General features: G+C 38.2%; 1 long non-coding RNA gene across 1 annotated transcript in view; it reads right to left on the bottom strand.

The window, feature by feature from the left end:
- Window positions 1–6270: 6270 nt before the first annotated feature.
- LOC123858963 (uncharacterized) overlaps window positions 6271–19959 on the bottom strand; it is a 184137-nt gene continuing 170448 nt past the window's right edge. The window contains exon 4 of the long non-coding RNA XR_006794321.3: window positions 6271–6590. This is a non-coding gene — a long non-coding RNA (uncharacterized LOC123858963). The remainder of the gene's footprint in view (window positions 6591–19959) is intronic.

Genomic DNA, 19959 nt, shown 5'->3' with positions numbered 1-19959 from the left:
TAGAGTTGTGGCAAGCATAAAGCAAGAATTAAGTATTTATTAAATTAAGAGAAACAGTTTTGGGTCTTTTTTTAAGATTTATTTTATTTAGGGACGCCTGGGTGGATCAGTTGGTTAAGATTTATTTTATTTAATCTAGAGAGAGAGTGCACACAAGCAGGGAGAGGGGCAGAAGGAGAGAGAAATCCAAGCTGACTCTGTGCTGAGTATGGAGACCAGTGTGGGGCTCGACGTGGGGCTTGATCTCACGACCCTGAGATCAGACCTGAACCAAAACCAAGAGTTGGACACGCAACCAACTGGGCCACGCAGATGCCCCGAGAAACAGTTTATTTTTGGGGAAACCCAAGCAATCAGAAGTCCTCCATGTATGCTGGAATGATCATGACTTCAATTTCATTCATATGCATTTCCTCTGCCCTTATTATCACCCCATCCTGTATCTGCAAACCAAACCCCATCTATTTGGTAAAGCTCTATTCATTCTGCAAGGCTTCACTGGGTTACTTAATAACCAGCTCAAGAAATGAAATTGAGAGGCAGTCTAGAGTATTGGAATAAGAAAAGACTTTGAGTTAGCTAGGCCTGGGTTCATCATCCTAATCATCATCATGATTTTAATGGTTTTGAGTGTTTACACTGATAATTCTTCCAATGCCTTTATATGTATTACCTCATTTAATTCTCAGAATAACCCTATAACATAGATGCTATTATTATTCTAATTTCATATATTAGGAAACTGAAGCACAAAGAACATAAACTATTTCATAGATTTGATATAAGTATTGAATAAATACGTAAAATACCCAGTATATAGTAAAATTTGTAGTTCCATCCCCTTATATATGCAATAGGTTGTCAAAGAAATCAAAATAATAAGGATCTGTATAACCAAGGAAAGAAATGTTATGACTGACAGTCTTGTCCAAATCAAAATGTTATCCCCAGAAATACCAAATTGTCTTACTTAAAGACTTCACAAATGAACTTACCACATTGATGAAGGAAAAGTAAAAGGGATTTAAATTTTGCTTCCATTTTCTTCCATTTTCCTACTCCAAAGCTGAACAGTAATCGGTAAGTCCTAATCTCTATCAGTTTAACAGTACTAGGGCTAACTAATACAGTTCTTCGTAATGGTAATTGCTTTTAAAAACAGCTGATATCAACATTAAAATATCTCTGCTTTATTCAAATGCTTAAATGTTTCCACACTGATCCAAGAGTAAAATACCTTCATGATTGCCAATATTAATAACTTTTAAAGAGTTTATTTATTTATTTATTTGACAGAAAGAGAGAGAGAACACAAGCAGGGGGAGTGGCAGGCAGAGGGAAAGGGAGAAGCAGAGGCTTCCCACCAAGCAGAGAGCCAAACATGGGGTTCAATCCCAGGACCCTGGGATCATGACCTGAGCCAAAGGCAGACAGACGCTCAACCGAATGAGACACCCAGGCACCCCCATGATTGCCAATATTAAAGAAGAGATAGGGAAAGACATTTGCTACTGAAAATGTTTTTTTCAAAATATTCCTAAATTCAGGGCAATCCTTAAAATATCTAAGTGGTTGCCCACCCAAGTTTCTTTCCTTCAAATTTAACATCAATCCTTGTATATTCAGATATGTTTTTTCTGCATGGTAGGTAGGATATCAATTTCATAAACTAAATTAGAACTTCTGATACTGGTTGCATACAGAATTTCTAAGTACCTTTCAAATATACTTATGTCCAGGCCTCACTATTGATCAACTGATTTAGAATATCTGGGGAAATAGTCTGAACATAGTACTCTATGAAAAGTTTTTAGTTGATTTTTATGTGCAATGATTTATACATATGTTCAAAGTCAACAACACCCACATGCATTGACATCCATGACAAAGTACTTGTTGGCTTATGCATACCCCTATATCTCGGCTTTAACAAATATAAAGAATGAAACCTCAATGGGTTTCCTATAAAGAAATTAGAATACTGGTAGGAAAATAGTAGGACTCAGAGACCCAATATGGTAAAAACTGAGAGGATATGTCTGAGAATCTTGAACTCAGGATTCTCTTTTACAACTTTCTGAAATATTTTCCCACTTGCCAGTGGAGAGCAACCTCTTCTTTCTTAAGCAATAAGTAAAAGCCTCACATGAGCCAAATGCCTTACCAAATGATGTCGGTTCTTTTCTTAAACCACCTCTCTTAGCTCCCTTCAGAGCTTCCAGGCAATACTTAAGATTATAGCATAGCCTGAGCAGGGAAATAATTTCCCTATTATGGGAACAAAAGCAGTTTACTCAACAAAGGATTACAAGACTTGGTCAATATTATAAGACTGAACAGTTGAGAGTTTATAGACATGGTTATGCTCTTTTATATCTCAGCATTTAACCTGAAATTGATCCTAATATAATGTGAGAATGCCTTCTTAAAGCTTAAAATGGATGTTAACATATAGTAAATAACATGAAATGGTAGATCTACCTTGGTAGAGAATTGAGGAAGGTGTTAAAAGAGTCAAGATTTGGGGTAAATTAAAATAAATGTGTTACATGAGAACAGATTATCCACCATGTGACTCTGATCACCAAGAGGGCCCAGAATGTGTTCCCTTCATAAGACAGTTAAAAGTGGACCAATGAAAGGGGCACAGTCATCACTGAGAAACTCAGTGTAGGCTGTCTTTCATACTAAAGTTGGTAGTTGATGCTGCTGCTATACTAATGTGTCCTTAACATAAATAAAGATGACGGATTCTTAGAATAGTGAGAGGCTGGTGGTGGCAAGTAACCATCAGAGGCAACATGCCTATTATAGGAAGCAAGGCCAGAATAGTACTTTGGCTTGAAGACTTTTTGGTGGTTGCTAATGACACATCATGTTCCTAGATGTGAATAGGTGGGAAGCAGACTACAATATCTCATGATTTATATAACAAAGAAAATCAAGAATTGGCAAGCATAAGGTTGCTTTTATCCAAATAAAATATCAAAATCATTCACCCAGCTTCCAGATCTGAGTCAGTTCTCATACCCAGTGCCATCAATTGAAAAGGAATCCAGAGTCTCTTGAGAATGGGTTCCATAAAGCTATGGCAAATATAAACAAAAATCTGGGCAATAATATGTGCAGTCTTTATTTTCAGTGAGACTTGTAGTAGTTTACAGAGTAACTGGACACAGGAGAAGAACATCAAGATTTTTTGAAGTCTATTGAATATCAGCACGGACAATGAGAACAAGAGAACTGTACAGTTTTCAGGTTAGAGTGTGTCTTAAGGAGACCAGATAATAAATGGAATCCTGACCCAAGTACATCTCACAATATTACTAATTGGCCTGTAGACTTAGACTGGTTCCTTAAGTCAATATTGGGAAAGATATAGTTATCAGTTGACATACACCTCACATTAGTTCTCATATCTGTAGATTAACAGTTATGATCCTAGAAATGATCAAAGAGAAGCCCATAAAATTCCCCCTTTGCTCAGAAAAATATTAAGTCACAAACAGAATGGTTTCCAGATGCAACTGCAGATATATATTGAAACTCCAAAGATGTATAGGCTTCTAGGGTAGTGATCCCATTCATATGCTCTTTCAATTCTATTGTACATTGCATTTGCTGTTTTTCCTGCATAACAAGTTGGACTGAGGCGGTGACAATTCACCACCATAAACCAAAGTCAAATCCACTTCTACAGTTTTCTATTTCAGCAAATCACCATAACCATTATTCTGCAAGCCAAAAATCTAACAGCATATGACATCTCAATCTATCTCATTTCCCATGGAAGTCCTGTTAATTTTACCTCCAGATTACTGTCAAATCTGTCCTCATCTATTGCCACTGATTATGTTTCTCATTACTGAAATTTGTTTTCAAAGACCTCCTCTCACCCTCAGAATAAAAAAGTACTTTACATTCCTTTTACCTACCTCTCTAACCTCAACTTGTACCAATAAACACCTTGCTATTTATATTTCAAAACCTTGGACTTTCCACTTTCCAAGTGCACTTTTTTTAAATTTTTTTGTTGTTATGTTAATCCCCATACATTACATCATTAGTTTTAGATATAGTGTTCCATGATTCATTGTTTGTGCATAACACCCAGTGCTCCATGCAGAAGGTGCCCTCCTCAATACCCATCACCAGGCTAACCCATCCCCCCACCCCCTTCCCTCTAGAACCCTCAGTTTGTTTCTCAGAGTCCATCGTCTCTCATGGTTCGTCCACCCCTCCGATTTCCCCCCCTTCATTCTTCCCCTCCTGCTATCTTCTTCTTTTTTTTTCCTTAACATATATTGCATTATTTGTTTCAGAGGTACAGATCTGAGAATCAACAGTCTTGCACAATTCACAGCGCTTATCAGAGCACATAACCTCCCCAGTGTCTATCACCCAGTCACCCCATCCCTCCCACCCCCCACCACTCCAGCAACCCTCAGTTTGTTTCCTGCGATTAAGAATTCCTCATATCAGTGAGGTCATATGATACATGTCTTTCTCTGTTTGACTTATTTCACTCAACATAATACCCTCCAGTTCCATCCACATCGTTGCAAATGGCAAGATCTCATTCCTTTTGATGGCTGCATAATATTCCATTGTACATATATACCACATCTTCTTTATCCATTCATCTGTCGATGGACATCTTGGCTCTTTCCACAGTTTGGCTATTGTCGACATTGCTGCTATAAACATCGGGGTGCACGTACCCTTTTGGATCCCTACTTTTGTATCTTTTATCCCTAGAGCACATTGTTTCCTTTTCTTGGACTGGGTTGTTTCAGAGACATCTCCTCCCACTTCCCCTAGTCAACTTCAATTCACCCTTCTTATATTATTTCGCTTGTTCCTTTGCAGGAAAGCCTTTTCTGATACTAGCACCCTATAGTAGGCATAATATATGGTAAGCATTCAATAAATATTTGTTGAATGAATATATAAATAATGCATAGACTCAAACCAGAAGACAGGAAGCAAAAGACTACTTGCCAAATCTGAGGCTAGAAATGAAAGAAAAAGCAAGACATTTCCTGAAGATCCTTTGAGACAAGGATCCCACAGCTAATGCAAAGTAGTCAAATTAAAAAAAAAAAAAATCAAGCTCTGACCAATTATATACTGCTCCAGAAAGGATTAAGTAAGTTCTTGGAGATAGATGCTAAGCTTCTGGGCAGTTTCTCTTTCTGTTAGGATGAGGTAAATTTGTGAGTGGAGCACACATTCTTCCTTTTAATAATATTATGATGACAAGCCTCATCTGTTAGGGTGTTCTTGACTAAAAGTAACTCAAAACCCAACTAAAATAGTTTAAACTGGAGGAAGATTTCACAAAGCAAAAATCCTGGAATTAAGGAAGTATCACAGTTAATATAGTTGTTTTGAAATATCAAGTCCTGGAATTTTTTCCATCTTTCATTCTGCTTTCTTCATGAAGCTAGCTTTTTGCCTCGTGAGATGACACCAAGAAGATCAAGACTCATATATTTATATAATAACATTCAAAGGTTGGAAAAGGAAAACTCTTGTTTTTTGTCTTTATTTAGGAGCAAGAAAGAACTTTTAAGAAGTCTCTCCACCACTCAGCAGACATTCCCCTCTGACTTATTGATCAGAATCATGTCATAAGTCCATTGCTGAACCAATCTCTACAGAACAGATTCACTGCAATTGGCTAAGACTAATAGAGCTCCTCTGCTAGGGCTGGAGAAAGGTCCTAAAGCACATGGCCTACTATCAACTGAACAAAATGAACATTATTTTATCCAGGAGGGGAGTAATTGACAGCGAACACTGTCTGACACCCTGTCATTTAGTAAGGGACCCTTATGGACCTATCATGATACTTTATTTAATGTGCATATTCTATAGTCTTAACAATAACCCAACAAGGTTGGTGTGATTTTTAAAGACGAAAATATTAAGACTTAAAGGTTGAGTACTAGTACACAAGGTAATATGATTAATGACATGGCCAAGATTTAAATGTAAGCCTGACTTAAAAATCTGTTGTTATATTATATACATACTGAGATTCCAATAATAAACAAAATTCTAATAATTGTCCACTAAAATATTCAATTTCAAATACTCCATATTTTCTATTCAATAATCAGTATCTCCTAAAGTTTCTGACAAAAAGATAGATGCTTATATATATATACTAAATACCTATATTAGCCATACAACACTAAATTGTTTAATTTAAAACAGGCAAATTACTTAACCTCTCTGTGTCTTATTTTCCTTATCTATAAAATAGTTTATCTTCTAGTTCATAGGTTTATTGTAAAAATATAAGTGAACCTGGCACAGAGTAATAGCTTACTATACATTAGCTGATATTCCCAGCTCAAAACTGATTCTTGTTAGGTATTAAACAATGTTAGACAGTAGAGAAAAACAAAATAAAATAAAAACAGAATTACCAGGGCGCCTGGGTGGCTCAGTCGGTTAAGTGTCTGCCTTTGGCTCAGGTCATGATCCCAGGGTCCTGGGATCAAGGCCCGCATCAGGCTCTCTGTTCAGCATAGAGCCTGCTTCTCCTTCTCCCTCTGCTGCTCCCCCTGCTTGTGCTCTCTCTGTCAAATAAATAAATACAACCTTTAAAAATAATAATAATAATAAAGCAGCATTAGCTTTTTTTTTTACTTTGCTTGATGGCTTTTCAAATGTGTTCTTAGAAATACGTAACCAATTTTCATTCATAAGAACCACCTTTTATAGGATTAATGTAATGATATTTAAATGGCCCTACTTTTTTTTGCCAGCTTTATTGAGATAGTATTGACACCCTACTTTATTAAAAATGTTCAAGTATGTAATGTACTACTGTTGATCATAATCATGATGCTGTAATTAGATCTCCAGAACTTGACCAACACCTCTCCATTTTCCCCATCCCCAGCTCCTAGTAACCATTATTCTACTCTATTTATTTCTAATTTCAGCTTTTTTTAAACTCTGCAAATAAGTGGTATCATATAGTAGTTGTCTTTCTCTATCTGACTTATTTCACCTCACATAATACCCTCAAAGTCCATCCATGTTGTCGCAAAAGGCAGGATTTCCTTCTTTTGTATGGCTGAATAATATTCCATTATATATATGTATATTTTCTTTATCCTTCCAACCTTGACAGGCACTTAGGTAGTTTCTGTATCTTAGCAATTGTGAATAATGCTACAATGAACATAGAGGGGCTGATGTCTCTTCAAGATTGTGTTTTCATTTTCTTCAGATATATACCCAAAAGTGGAATTGATGGGTCATATGGCAGGTGTCAGCCTGATGCTGAGGTGGACAGCTCTGAGGTCCAAGATGAAGTTAGGAATTCACTTTTATTCTCCTTCTCCCAAGGAGATGGTGTTTCTCTCCTTGCTGAGCTGCTGGGGCTTGGAAGTGGGGTAATGGGAATAGTGTGAATCTATCTTTCCTACCCTCCTCAATGTGTCCTTTCTTATTTCTGTGCTTCACCCCCGGGTGCTGGAGTCACTCACCTGGAATCCTTGGCTTTTGTGAAGGTATTTTTGTAAGCAGATAGTCATTCATATTGAGGTTTCTGGCAGGTGAGGGGGGCAGGTGGATTCCTAGGCCATCGGTTTTCTGCCCACACTTTTACACAGACCTCATACTGAAAGCTGAGAACAAAGGTGGCAGCTAGGGCACAAGCTCCTTCCCACCACTTCACCAAACCCTAGCAATTTATTTCCACCTCTAGCACTTCCTTCTCCTGGAGATGTGAGTGTTCCACAAGGATGCACTCAATTTGTTTGTGTTGTTTTATGACACCATTAGTCATTCAGCTTTCTTTAACCATTTCCTTATTTTCCTACTGACCCATTACTCAACCCACCAAATCTCATTCTCCCACTTTGTTTGTTCCTCATTGTTCCTTCTATCCCTTTAATACATTCCAGACACATATTTTCTGTGTTCTCTGAATATGCAGTAACAGCTCAAATTCCAACCATGAAGACAATAACAAACTTTCAAATGGACAAAGAGAAAGCCCACAGTCGTGTCTTGTTTACCGAGTTTATGCTTTGAATGAACTCTGCAGGGGATTATCTCTGCAAATCCATTGCTTATACTATTGAGTTTTAAGGTCAGTAAATACTATGATTGACCACAGATGAACTGAACCAAACGTGAACTTTGTTTTTCTTGTCTTTTCAATCCATTTTCTCTGCCTACATTTTTCAGTACTACTGCCAACCAACTATTGTCCTCACTTCTGTATCTCACTGCCTCAAAGGGCCCTCTACCATAGCATATCACTGAGCCTTTACCTCTGAATGTAGTGTATCTATCTATGGCCAGTGACAGGGCTACAATATAACATTTGGCAATATGTATGTAACTTAACAAAAATTACTGGTGGTATCTCATTTAATCCCTACTATCTAATAAAACAAGTCAAAGAAATTAGACCAATTAAATCAAATTTATCCACGGGTTAGTGTGGTATCTCCCTAGATTATATTTTAATTTTAAGAGGACGTCCTTAGAAAATAACCCAGTGACCTACCTAGAAATTTAAAGTGCCCTATTCTGGTCACTCAGGATTATATCAGATGGGAAAGACAGGATAGTGTTTGGTGCTGAGATCTAGAAGCAGGGCCTAGAAATTGGCCGTGTTCTTACTGATTATAAAATTGTATACAGGGCGTCTGGATGGCTCAGTTGGTTAAGCGACTGCCTTCGGCTCAGGTCATGATCCTGGAGTCCCAGGATCGAGTCCCGCATCGGGCTCCCTGCTAGGCGGCGAGTCTGCTTCTCCTTCTGCCCCTCCCCCCTCTCATGTGCTCTCTCTCTCTCATTCTCTCTCTCAAATAAATAAATAAAATCTTTAAAAAAATAAATAAATAAAAATAAATAAAAAAAATTGTATACAACCACTATGCTACAGATGTGAGTGGGGAAGCTGGTAGTGAAATGAGCACAAATCACATCATATGATTATGAGGATGAGAAACATAGTAAAACACAAACTCAGTAAGGTAAATCTGGGAAGTAGATTCATGTCATGAGCACGCTATGAAGGCTCGCACACCAGAGTTGTGTCTTTCCACAATGTCAGCTTTATTCAAATAAAGCAAAGTTAATCACAATTACAAAGCAGGTTCAGGATTCCAAACTCCATGACATTTCACCATATGATTAAACTTGGCTTCTTACAGAGCAGGACAGAAGACAAGCCACACAGCAAACAAGAAGAGGGTGTAGGAAGGTAATGAACCAAAAGTGAAGTCAGTCTATGGTCACACAGTTGAGATAAGGCCTCGGTCCTGTCCGGGCCTGCTCTCAGCACTTACTGCTTATTATATTCAAGCAGCAAAGGCTCTCAGTTCTGTTCGGAGATCTGCCGGGCAGAGCCTTCTGCGGCAGCTGCCTTTTTTAAGTGGTCAGACATAGAGGGGTCGTGTCCGAAGAGTCTGACAGTTTGCTATAAAAATCCTCCCCTTTTTAAAGGGATTGAATCGGTCTTGGGCCCCTGCAGACCTGCTCTGGTTCTGCTCATTATCAGTTCTGGGGGGTCAGCTGGTCCCGACGAGATCTCCTAGCTGCAGTATCTTAACTGCTTGCATCATTGCTGGACACAGGCCCCTGATTGACACAGGGCCCTGCTTGACATTGGAGACTCTATTTTGCTCTCTACAATTCCCTCTTCAGAAAATGAAAAGTTGTGTTGGGACCTCCTAACTATGCCACTATTTTTAGAGAAATTAAGAATTTAAAGCTATGTTAATGGGGGTAAATTGATCTTCAACAGGGATACAATCACAAGGACATTATTGACACTCTAAAGGTGAGTGATTATAAAGAGGCACAACACAAATTTCTAGGGTCCTGATAATATTCTGGAAGTCACATTGAGCTGTACTTTTATAACTTGTGTGTGCATGCATGTGTGTGTGTGCATACACATATGCAGATAATTTTTCGACTTCAAAAGCTTTTTTTCAATTTGACAAGAATTTTGAAGTGAGATCTTGCTTTTTGTCTCTTTTCCATGAAGTTTTGGCTTATTCATTCTAACTCCATATTCCTTTACACTCTGTTTTCAACCTGGCAGTTTTTTTGTTTTGTTTTATTTTGTTTTTCGTTTATCCAATTCTGAGTGGCCAATAACCTGGTTTAGCAGGTGTACTGAATGGAAAAATCAATAAAATACACAATAGTAAATCTTCCCAGACAAGATAAATTCATAAACCATCACAGCCTTTCTGCCACATGAGGCAGCCCCGATAAGGATCAGTGATAAGAACCACTTACACCTGAATGCAGTAAAAACGTTTTTACTGACCCTAAACAGTTCAAGGTCATTCTACTTCTTCCAATATAAGTAAGGGTAAAAATAAAGAGTCAGACAAACTCAAAGGAATTGAGAATTTCAACACATTTTAAAAATCATTAATTCTAGCCTTTTCTTTTCATAAGTAAATAAACAGTAACCAAGAAATTGAGTGACTTGTTCAGTTCTACCAAATAATTACTGACAGAAATGAAAATCAGACCTCAAGTCTCTGATTTCCACATCAGTACATTTTACATCTCTGGGCTTCCTCTCCAAGAAAACCTCTTTTATAATCAATCAATCAGTATGCAATAATTCATGGAGCAGCATCACCTAGAAAGTAGAGGAGACCTCCATGGTGCTGTACCAAATGGAAGGCTTCTATAGGCAGAAATGGGGAAGAACAAAATGTTACTAGAAAAAGAAAAGACAGGATTATTTCAGGCCAGGTCACCTTTCTTTGGAGGAAGATGGAGGGTTGTCTCTTATGCAGATTATTTTATTAATATGATCAGGAAATTCCAGACTGACGGGTTAAAGGTCACATTCTTATAATTAAGTCTCAGTTTGCTGTCCTAGGAGCAAGTGATTCCATTTGGGCCTTTTTAAATGCATTATTATTATTATTATTTTAATACTAGTTACAGGCCTAGAAGCATAAAGGGATGGTATGGGTAGATTTTGAAGAGAATCAGCATTGTTTTGCACGGCAACTGCCTTAGGGGAGGACATTACTGTTTTCTCAGGCAAAGCAGAATTAACCCCCTCAAATAGAGATAAAAAGTCACACACCACTGTGGGCAGGGATGTCCCCTGCCACAGACGGTGGGGACACCTCTTCCACTGGCAAAGACTACACATCATAATTTAGGATTCAATGTCCCCAGCTTCATCACAGTCTTCCCACATATCCCCAACACAACTTATAAATACCATTTTTCCCCAATCATTGGCCTCACTTTAACAGTAGACACTCTGGAGGTGGAAGCTCAGGTTGCATTGTAACTGAGCCAATCACAAGATGAGATCGTGCATTCGGTTTTCAGCAATTTCAGCCCTGTGGTTACAAAAGGTAAGGCTCTGCCTCAGAGCACACAAGGAAGCTCTTAGGTCATTGCTGTGGCTTTAACTGGGAATTTAAATAACTGAACTCGTTTTTTTATTTATTTAATTTTTTTAAAGATTTAATTAATTTTTGACAGAGAGTGTACAAGCAGGGGACACAGCAGGCAGAGGGAGGGAGAAGCAGGCTTCCCGCTGAGCAGGGAGCCCAATGTGGGGCTGGATCTCAGGACCCTGGGATCATGACCCGAGCAGACGTTTAACCGTCTGAGCCACGCAGGCACCCCTAAACTCATTCTTTCATTTCAACACTTTGTCCAGAGGCATTAGGAACAACCAATCAATGTCACTATATTTCTTAGTTTTCCACGATGCTCAGTTATATGGATTATCAGTGCTCTCTACTTCTGGAAATGGAGTCATTAGTATCTTTAAACTTAATCAGATTAGAGAGACAATTCCAGAAACTCCAGAACCAATTCAGAAAATTCATCCTTAAAATTCTGTTCTTCTAGAACCACTCTTGGTAACAAAATCTGTATGAGTCAGGATTCTCCAGAGGAAGAGAACCAATAAGATATTGGTATGTATAGATAGATAAATATGTAATTTAAATATATAAATAAATAATATAAATATATATATAATATAAATATAAATGTATATAAATCATGGCCCACATGATTATGAAGACTGAGAGGTTCATCAATCCGCAGTCTCCTGCAGGCTGGAGGCCCAGCAAAGCCAGAGTTGTAATTCCAGTCCAAACTGAAAGGCCTGAGAACCAAGGGTGCCAATGGTGTTAGTCCCAGCCTGAGTCCAAAGGCCTGAGAACCAGGAGCACAGATGTTTGAGGGCAGAAGATGGATGTCCCAGTTTAAGCAGAGAGTACATTTGTACACTTCCTCTGCCTTTTTGTCCTATTCAGGCCCTTAACGGATTGGATTATGCCTGCCCACAGTGATAAGAGCAATCTTTTTTATTCAGTCTACTGATTTAATTGATAAGCTTTTCTGGAAATACTGTCACAGACATACCTAGAAATAATGTTCTACCAGCTACCTGGGCATCCCTTAGACCAATCAAATTAATCACACATGTAAATACTTGAAAAATTATAAAAAGCATAATGAACAGAACTGCCTATCCAATGGAGGTTGACAGCTAAATAAAATATGCTGGAAGGTATCTAGGTTTCTGAGAACCTTAACAATAACAAAGCCTTAGAGTTATCAAGACAGTGAAAGCAATATTGCAAAGTTCAATATTATTCTTACTTTTAAAAAACTGTATTAATATCCAGGGGTGCCTGCCTGGCTCAGTCTGTGGTATATGTGACTCTTGATCTCGGGGTGGTGAGTTCGAGCCCCACGTTGTGTTAGAGATTAATATCCAGATATTCATTTTGAAATAATATTGTAGACAACTATAATCAGAATAATCTTCCAGGGGTGCCTGGGTGGCTCAGTCATTGGGCGTCTGCCTTCGGCTCAGGTCGTGGTCCCGGGGTCCTGGGGTAGAGCCCCGCGTCGGGCTCCCTGCTCCACGGGAGGCCTGCTTCTCCCTCTCCCACTCCCTCTGCCTTTGTTCCCTCTCTCACTTTGTCTCTGTCAAACAAATAAAATCTTTAAAAAATAATAATAATAATAATCTTCCAAATACTTCCAAAATTGTGCTTGGCCAAATTTTCCCCCCAAAAAATGGCATTAAAAGAAATTTACAAATATGGTTATAATTTTTCCTTTCTAAAAGATTACAGTAAGTTATCTGCATACTAAAATTTGAAATATAGGGGCGCCTGGGCGGCTCAGTTGTTAAGTGTCTGCCCTCGGCTCAGGTCATGATCCCAGGGTCCTGGGATCGAGCCCCGCATCGGGCTCCCTGCTTGGTGGGCAGCCTGCTTCTCCCTCTCCCACTCCCACTGCTTGCATTCCCTCTCTCACTGTGTCTCTCTGTCAAATATATAAATAAAATCTTTAAAATTTGAAATATTAAAAAAAATTCAGTTTTATGTCTCCTTTATTCTTTCCATTGTTTTCTTTTTTTAATCCTAGAAATAACTTTTAATATATTTGTGAAATATATACATGTTAACTATTTCTTCTGGAAAAACTTGTAGCTAACCATTGAATGCAGGGTATCTATAAACCACAGCATATTTGAGAAAAATCAATATCAGCAAAATCATTCTATTACTGAATATCTTACTCTTCGTGGGTATATTCTCTTCCTCTCTGTGTCTTTAAAAAACTTTTATTAATAAGAAAGGCAATAAAATTTTGCAGATCTATTTTATAAGATCATCAAGAAGTATTTAAATTATGATGAAACTATTAACAATCAAGGGCATAATAACAAGTTTGATAAAAAGTTCGAACTCTGCTTTCTTTTGAATCAACCAAGATTTGTACAATTGTTTGTTGTACTTTTACCTTTGCTGGTCCAGTGAATTTGTCAGAGGAAAAATAAACAAGACATTTTATCATCTATTTATGAAGACAGTAATGAATTCCCTTACTACTCAAGACATAAAGTCTGTGTCCTGTGAAAGATTCATTGACAAATGCATGTATGCTTTTCTGCTTTATTGACAAATTTTTCAATGTAAAGCCAGGGTTGTTCTCTAAAATTTATATTTTGATTTGACAAAGAAAAATAAGCTACATTAAGTTAAAATCTAAAGTTATTTTCAATGCTCTTAAGGTAAGTCCTCTCCACGTAAATAATATGGTGGCTGCCCATTAGAATAGGTAGGAATAAAATATAATATATCTAAATATTCACAATTAAATCAAATATATATTTATATAAATAAGCATATTTTGAAATAGCACAATAAGGGAAAGATAGATAAAAGATTGTAAAGATTATTTGTCTATGATAATACTATAATTTTTCTTTTCTTTTTTTTTTAAAGATTTTATTTATTTGAGAGAGAGAAAGATAGGGAGAGAAAGAGAGCATGGGGGTGGGGGTGGAGGGAGAGGGAGAAACAGGCCCTCCTCAGTCAGAGCACTAGAAGCAGGGAGCCCCCAAGGCAGGGCTTGATCCTGGAACTCCGGGATCATGACCTGAGCCAAAGGTAGATGCTTAACCGACTGAACCACCCAGGCGCCCCTTCGCCCCTTCTTTTTTTTTTTTTTTGATTCAGATTTTATTTTAAATGATCTCTACACCCAACGTGGGGCTTGAGTTTACAACCCAGAGATCAAAAGTCCCATGTTCTACCAACTAAGCCAGCCAGGCACCCATAAGTTTTATTTTCTTTTAATAGTTTCATATTGAATAGGAAAGTGCTTTAGGGGCATCTGGGTGGCTCAGTCAGCTGGGTGTCTGTTTTTGGCTCAGGTCATGATCCCAGGGTCCTGGGATCGAGTCCGGCATGGGGCTCTCTGCTCAGCGGGGAGTCTGCTTCTCCCTCTCCCTCTGTCCCTTCCTGCCCCTAGGGCTCACACACTCTCTCTCTAATACATAAATAAAATCCTAAACAAACTAGCAAACAAACTCCTTACTAGTCTCCCTACATCTGCTCAAACATTAAAAAAAAAAAAAAAAAACAAGGAAAGTGGTTTAGTGCTTGTTAAAAAGTAAGTCAATACAAGAAAAAAATCTTAATATAAAACCCCAATATGATAATATAAATAATAAAAATAAAAAATAATATAAACAAACCTCATATAAATTTAACATTGCACAAATATAATCATGTACACTCTGCCCAATACCAAAGAAAAAATTAATGATCGGAAATTGAATAAACATGCATTTGAATCCATCAGGTCAGGTTGCTAAACATCCCTTTGTCAGAACAATCAACTTGTCTTAACTTCATTTTCATCATCCATACAGTGGTTATAAGCATCCCAACCTTAAAAGATTGGTGATTAAAATATGTAATGTATATCAAACCCCTGACTGGTAATAGCCAACTAATGGGAGTTTATGTTTTCATTCCATTAATGAGGACAGAGTATGACTCAAAAGTTTTAAATAGAGAGCCCCTTCTGTCATGTATTCATAGTCATTCATTCTTTTTACCATCCATTCATATATTTATTAATTAATAGGTGTTTGTAGAGTGCTTATTATGTGTAAAGTCCTGTTAAAAACACTGTGAAACACTGAAGAAATACATTCAATATGAAATTGTTGGGCCCCTGGGTAGCTCAGTCGTTAAGCGTCTGCCTTCGGCTCAGGTCATGATCCCCGGGTCCTGGGATTGAGCCTCATATGGGGCTCCCTGCTTAGGGAGGAGCCTGCGTCTCCCTCTCCATCTGTTGCCCCACCTGCTTGTGCTCTCTCACTCTCTCTCAAAAAAATAAAATCTTAAAAAAAAACTCTTTAAAATATAACAAAACAGTATAAATAATTTTAATGGTATGGAAAATGCATAATATCAGCTGAAAACTATTAGAAAAACTCTGAAGGCAACATAACCTCATATATTTTAATGCATTTCTATATATATATGAAATTTAGTAGAGCTTTAGCCACAAATTATAAAAACCTCAATTTTAAACTATCTTAAGTCATAAGGAAATTATTTATTTTACTTAAGAGGAAATCCAGAAAAATGCAGACTTCTGATTCGATTGACATGCTGGGTTAACAATGTGATCAAAGGAAGCAGTTCTTTCCATTTCATCACTCCACTAGTTATTGTCTGATGACTGTCAGCTGCATTCCCCCCTCCGTACTCTCCTCTATGTCACAAGGGGCTAGACGCCTCCAACGACATTTCCAAGGTACCCATGTCAATGGAAACTCCGGTGGGAGACTGCAAAATGGGAAGAGAAAGAAACTATTTTTTTCTTCTGGTGCTGCTTTTTGATGCAGCAGGATCAGTGAGCGGTGTTGGAAGAGAGCAGCCCAATGCAGAAAATTTCAGGCTTTATGCAGCATGGTCAGTAGTACAAGCCCTTCTGTTCCTGCTCAGTGGCTCTAGTACTGCCTTCAGCAAACAGACAAGGACTTCAGCCCAAGGGTGAGAGCAGCATTCTTCTCTTCCCTTTGTTCCTCCTGCCTTGCGCCTTCTTTCTTCGCCACTCCCGCCCTTCTGATGGCTTTATAATTAATTTCCTGCATTAAACCCTCCTCTGTTTGAGCACCTAGTTCCATTTTCCTGACTGGCCTCTGACTGATAGAGCCAACTTCAGTGATGACTACATCCTTAGGCAGGAGCAAGATGACACAGCACCAGGCACCAATACAGGTATGGCAATGTTCACAGGGAAAAAAGGAAAAAAAAGAAAAAGAAAAAAAAAAGCTTTCTCTTAGGAGTGAAGCTCTTTTCCCCAGAAAACCCACACCATATAGCCCTTCACATCACACTTAAGTCTTAAGCTGTGTTAGCAGACCAAACACAATGTTTCTAAAGATAGACTTGTTTTGTCTCTCATTTAAGCATTTAGATATAGACAGGTTGAGACGAGTACAGTGGCTCTGGTGTGGTACAAAACAGAGTCTCATTCAGCTTTTTACTCCACTATGCTTAGGATGTGCTCTCTTCTTCATAATCCAAGATGACCCTCCCTCCTTCATATCCATATCACACCAGGATGAAGGAAGTAGAGAGGAAAGAAAAGGGTCTTCACTTAAAAGACATGAGAGAACTTGCACGAATCACTTCTGCTTATGCACTGTTGGCCAAATCATAGGCACAGGGACACATCTAACTAAGAGGACTGGCAATAGAAAATATCTTTATTCTGAGTATTTCTGAATCTGGGTAAAGATTAGGAATTCTATTAAGGTATAAGAAGAAAATAGTTATCGTCTGAAATCTGTAAGTCTCAGCCAATCTGCCCATTTGTCCATTCAAATATCAATATGCATCCTTCTTTCTACAAAAAAAAAGGAACTGTCTTCTTTCACTGTCTTCCAGAGAGATAAGCACCAAGCCCCACCACATTAGTGAATTCAGCAAGAAATCCAGGATCTCTTAGTAATTCAGTCCTCTCCACAAACTGCAAATGTAGCTCCTCAATGACAAGTAATCTATAAACTAAAGTTATCTGCTTCCAAATTAAATAATATACAATAAGTGCTTGGAAAAGTTCCAAGGCAATTTTTACATCCTGCTGGGCAGCAATAGCAAATGTGTTTTTTTCCGTAGGTAAAATAAATTCCTTCATTAGCCAACTTGGTAGCTGCTGGTTTTGTTCTCTGCAAAGAATTCTTCGTCCATGGCCCTTCATAGTCATATTTGACATGGACTTTAAGGAGAATGGTTTCGTTAGAGACTTTTACAGGCCATTTCCTGCTGACGCAAGTTAGGGACCAAACATTTCAAGTTGGGTTTGTGGGTCCTTTGCAACGCAAGCCCCTCAAAAACTTGGTAGAATTGAGGTTTGTTCCCAGCCATCCCCATGTGTGGGTTACCACACCAAAATTCTCATCTAGCCACAACTTTTCAAGGCTCTGGTATTGCATCAACTGACCTCTGTGTTGTGCTCATTCCACTCTATCCGAACTTAACTTTCTGAAGGCCCTATTCAAGTATGGGTTTAGGTGGTGTTTTAGCCAAGGTCTCTCTCATATCTAACACAGAGCCAAGACTTCTCTTGTGTGCAAGTAGTTTATTTGGGAGTGTGTTGGCAGAGAGCAGGCAGGAGGTTCTGGAAATTGAATAGGGAAGGAAAGAAAGTGGTTTCAGTAGGGGCATGGCACATGACTGGTTTTATGCGTGACTTTCTAAACAGACTCAGGAAATGATTCTCAAAATTTTCTGGCTGAGGAAACATAAAGAAGCATTCAGTCACTGGCTCACATCCCCTATTAGGTGAGGGTCACCCCAATTTCCCTGAGTTTTGAGTACTGGGGGGGTACCACTGTGTCCCGTGCCAAAGAGGTAGAAAAGCCCTAGAACAGGAAAAGAGAAATACCTAGTACATGCTCTGAGATAGAGTGCTGTCAGGCAAAGAGAATTAATACCTACATGGGATTTTTTACAATAGCTGTGGCTGGAACCAGAGGCGAAGGGGAGAGAAAGTGAGGCAGTGCACAAGCCGTGACTATACAGGTAGAAATGTACTATCCTTAATCTGATCTCTGCTGCTGGACTGGTTCCCACTGTCTTGCCTTAACTTTCAAAGGAAGATGCTTACAAAAGACTTGAGCCCACAGTCAAATCTCCTTTTGAGGAGACTGCATCCATGCCTTGTAACCACTTCCATTTCAGGTAGAGAAACAGTTGGATTTTTCTATACTGCATGGTCCTAACTTATCATACTCTCAATCAGTTTAGATTACAGGCTACAGGCAAATAGTAATATTCCCTTTCATCTCCATTTGCAGGTTGGCTAACTCTAGCTTGAGTTCACCTCTCTTCTGAAAAAATATAGCGAAAGTAGCAAGAAACAGCGATATGACAGCATTCTGGGCTTCTCCTTCCATACAGGAAACGTAGGTTAGGTCAGCCCATGGCTGCCCTTCAAAATACAGGAAACATTAGTTTCCCCCAAAATTTCCCCTCAGTATAGCACATCTCACTGACTCTCCAGGAGACTGCATGGGTTACATCGAGCAGGACCTCTGGATAAAAAGAAGAGGCCTAATGTCTGGAAGAGGAGGAATGCCCAACACAGAAGGTCCAGAAGAAATGATTAGTGAGGTTGGAGGGAAACTAAGAGAGGGTGGTGGCACTGAAGTCATAGGTAGTTCATGGTTCAAGGTGGGAGAGATTGACTGTGTCACATGCTCATAACAGTTTGTAAAATGAGTTCTGAACACTGACTGTTGGGTTTAGCAGCAAGATGACCATGAGTGACAATGATGGGAAATGCTTCCTATGAAAGTAGGTCCCGAGGCTCCTTGTTTTTCAGAGAATGTCCATCAATCCCTCGGAAACTTTCCACACAGTCTCCGTAAAAATAGAAAAATTAGTCCTTGCTCTTTAGCATAATGGGGATGATTTGGAACAAACAGCACTAACTAACAGGATTATAAAAAAATAGGTCACTCCTCAAAACTAATGGCATTATTTACTCAAAATATAATATTAAAAGTTCCATATATTTAAAATAACACTATTGTTTACTAGAATTTTTTTTAAATAAATGTTTGCCAATAATGGGGAAAAAAGCATCAACTTCTACTTCTTACAATTATAAAATCATTAATATAATCTATTTTAATGTCACAGGAACCCAGTCAGTACTCAGACAATAAGAGTTTTAGTAATAAGTAATACTAGTGACTTTATGAAGAAAGTCAATGAGCAATCATGATCCTAAATTCTGATTTTCTAATTCCTCTAAGTACCTCAAGGTATTGTAACAGTCACAATCAACTTTTTCACTTCAATTAAAAATAACTATCACCACTCAGTATTTGGAAAGGAAAGGGAAATATGTAACTACAAGGAGACTAATCAAAGAACTGTAGCTAAGATTTCTTGTTGGCATTATATATATTTATATAATTACATTTATATAATTACATATATAATAAAAATTATAACAGACTTTGATAGGAGCTTTAAATAAGTGTGATTTAGGCAGTTAGTAGAGCTGTCCTACTATATGCAATTGGACTCTACTCTTCTTTATAAAGAGCAGAACAGTTTTTCCAATGGGAATTCTAAAACT

This window comes from Mirounga angustirostris, unplaced genomic scaffold (assembly GCF_029215605.1).
Source record: "Mirounga angustirostris isolate CCGP_5_RB_7025 unplaced genomic scaffold, mMirAng1.0.hap1 SCAF_4, whole genome shotgun sequence".
In the NCBI taxonomy this organism is placed as follows: Eukaryota; Metazoa; Chordata; class Mammalia; order Carnivora; family Phocidae; genus Mirounga; species Mirounga angustirostris.
This window is presented reverse-complemented; position numbering and strand designations above follow the sequence as displayed.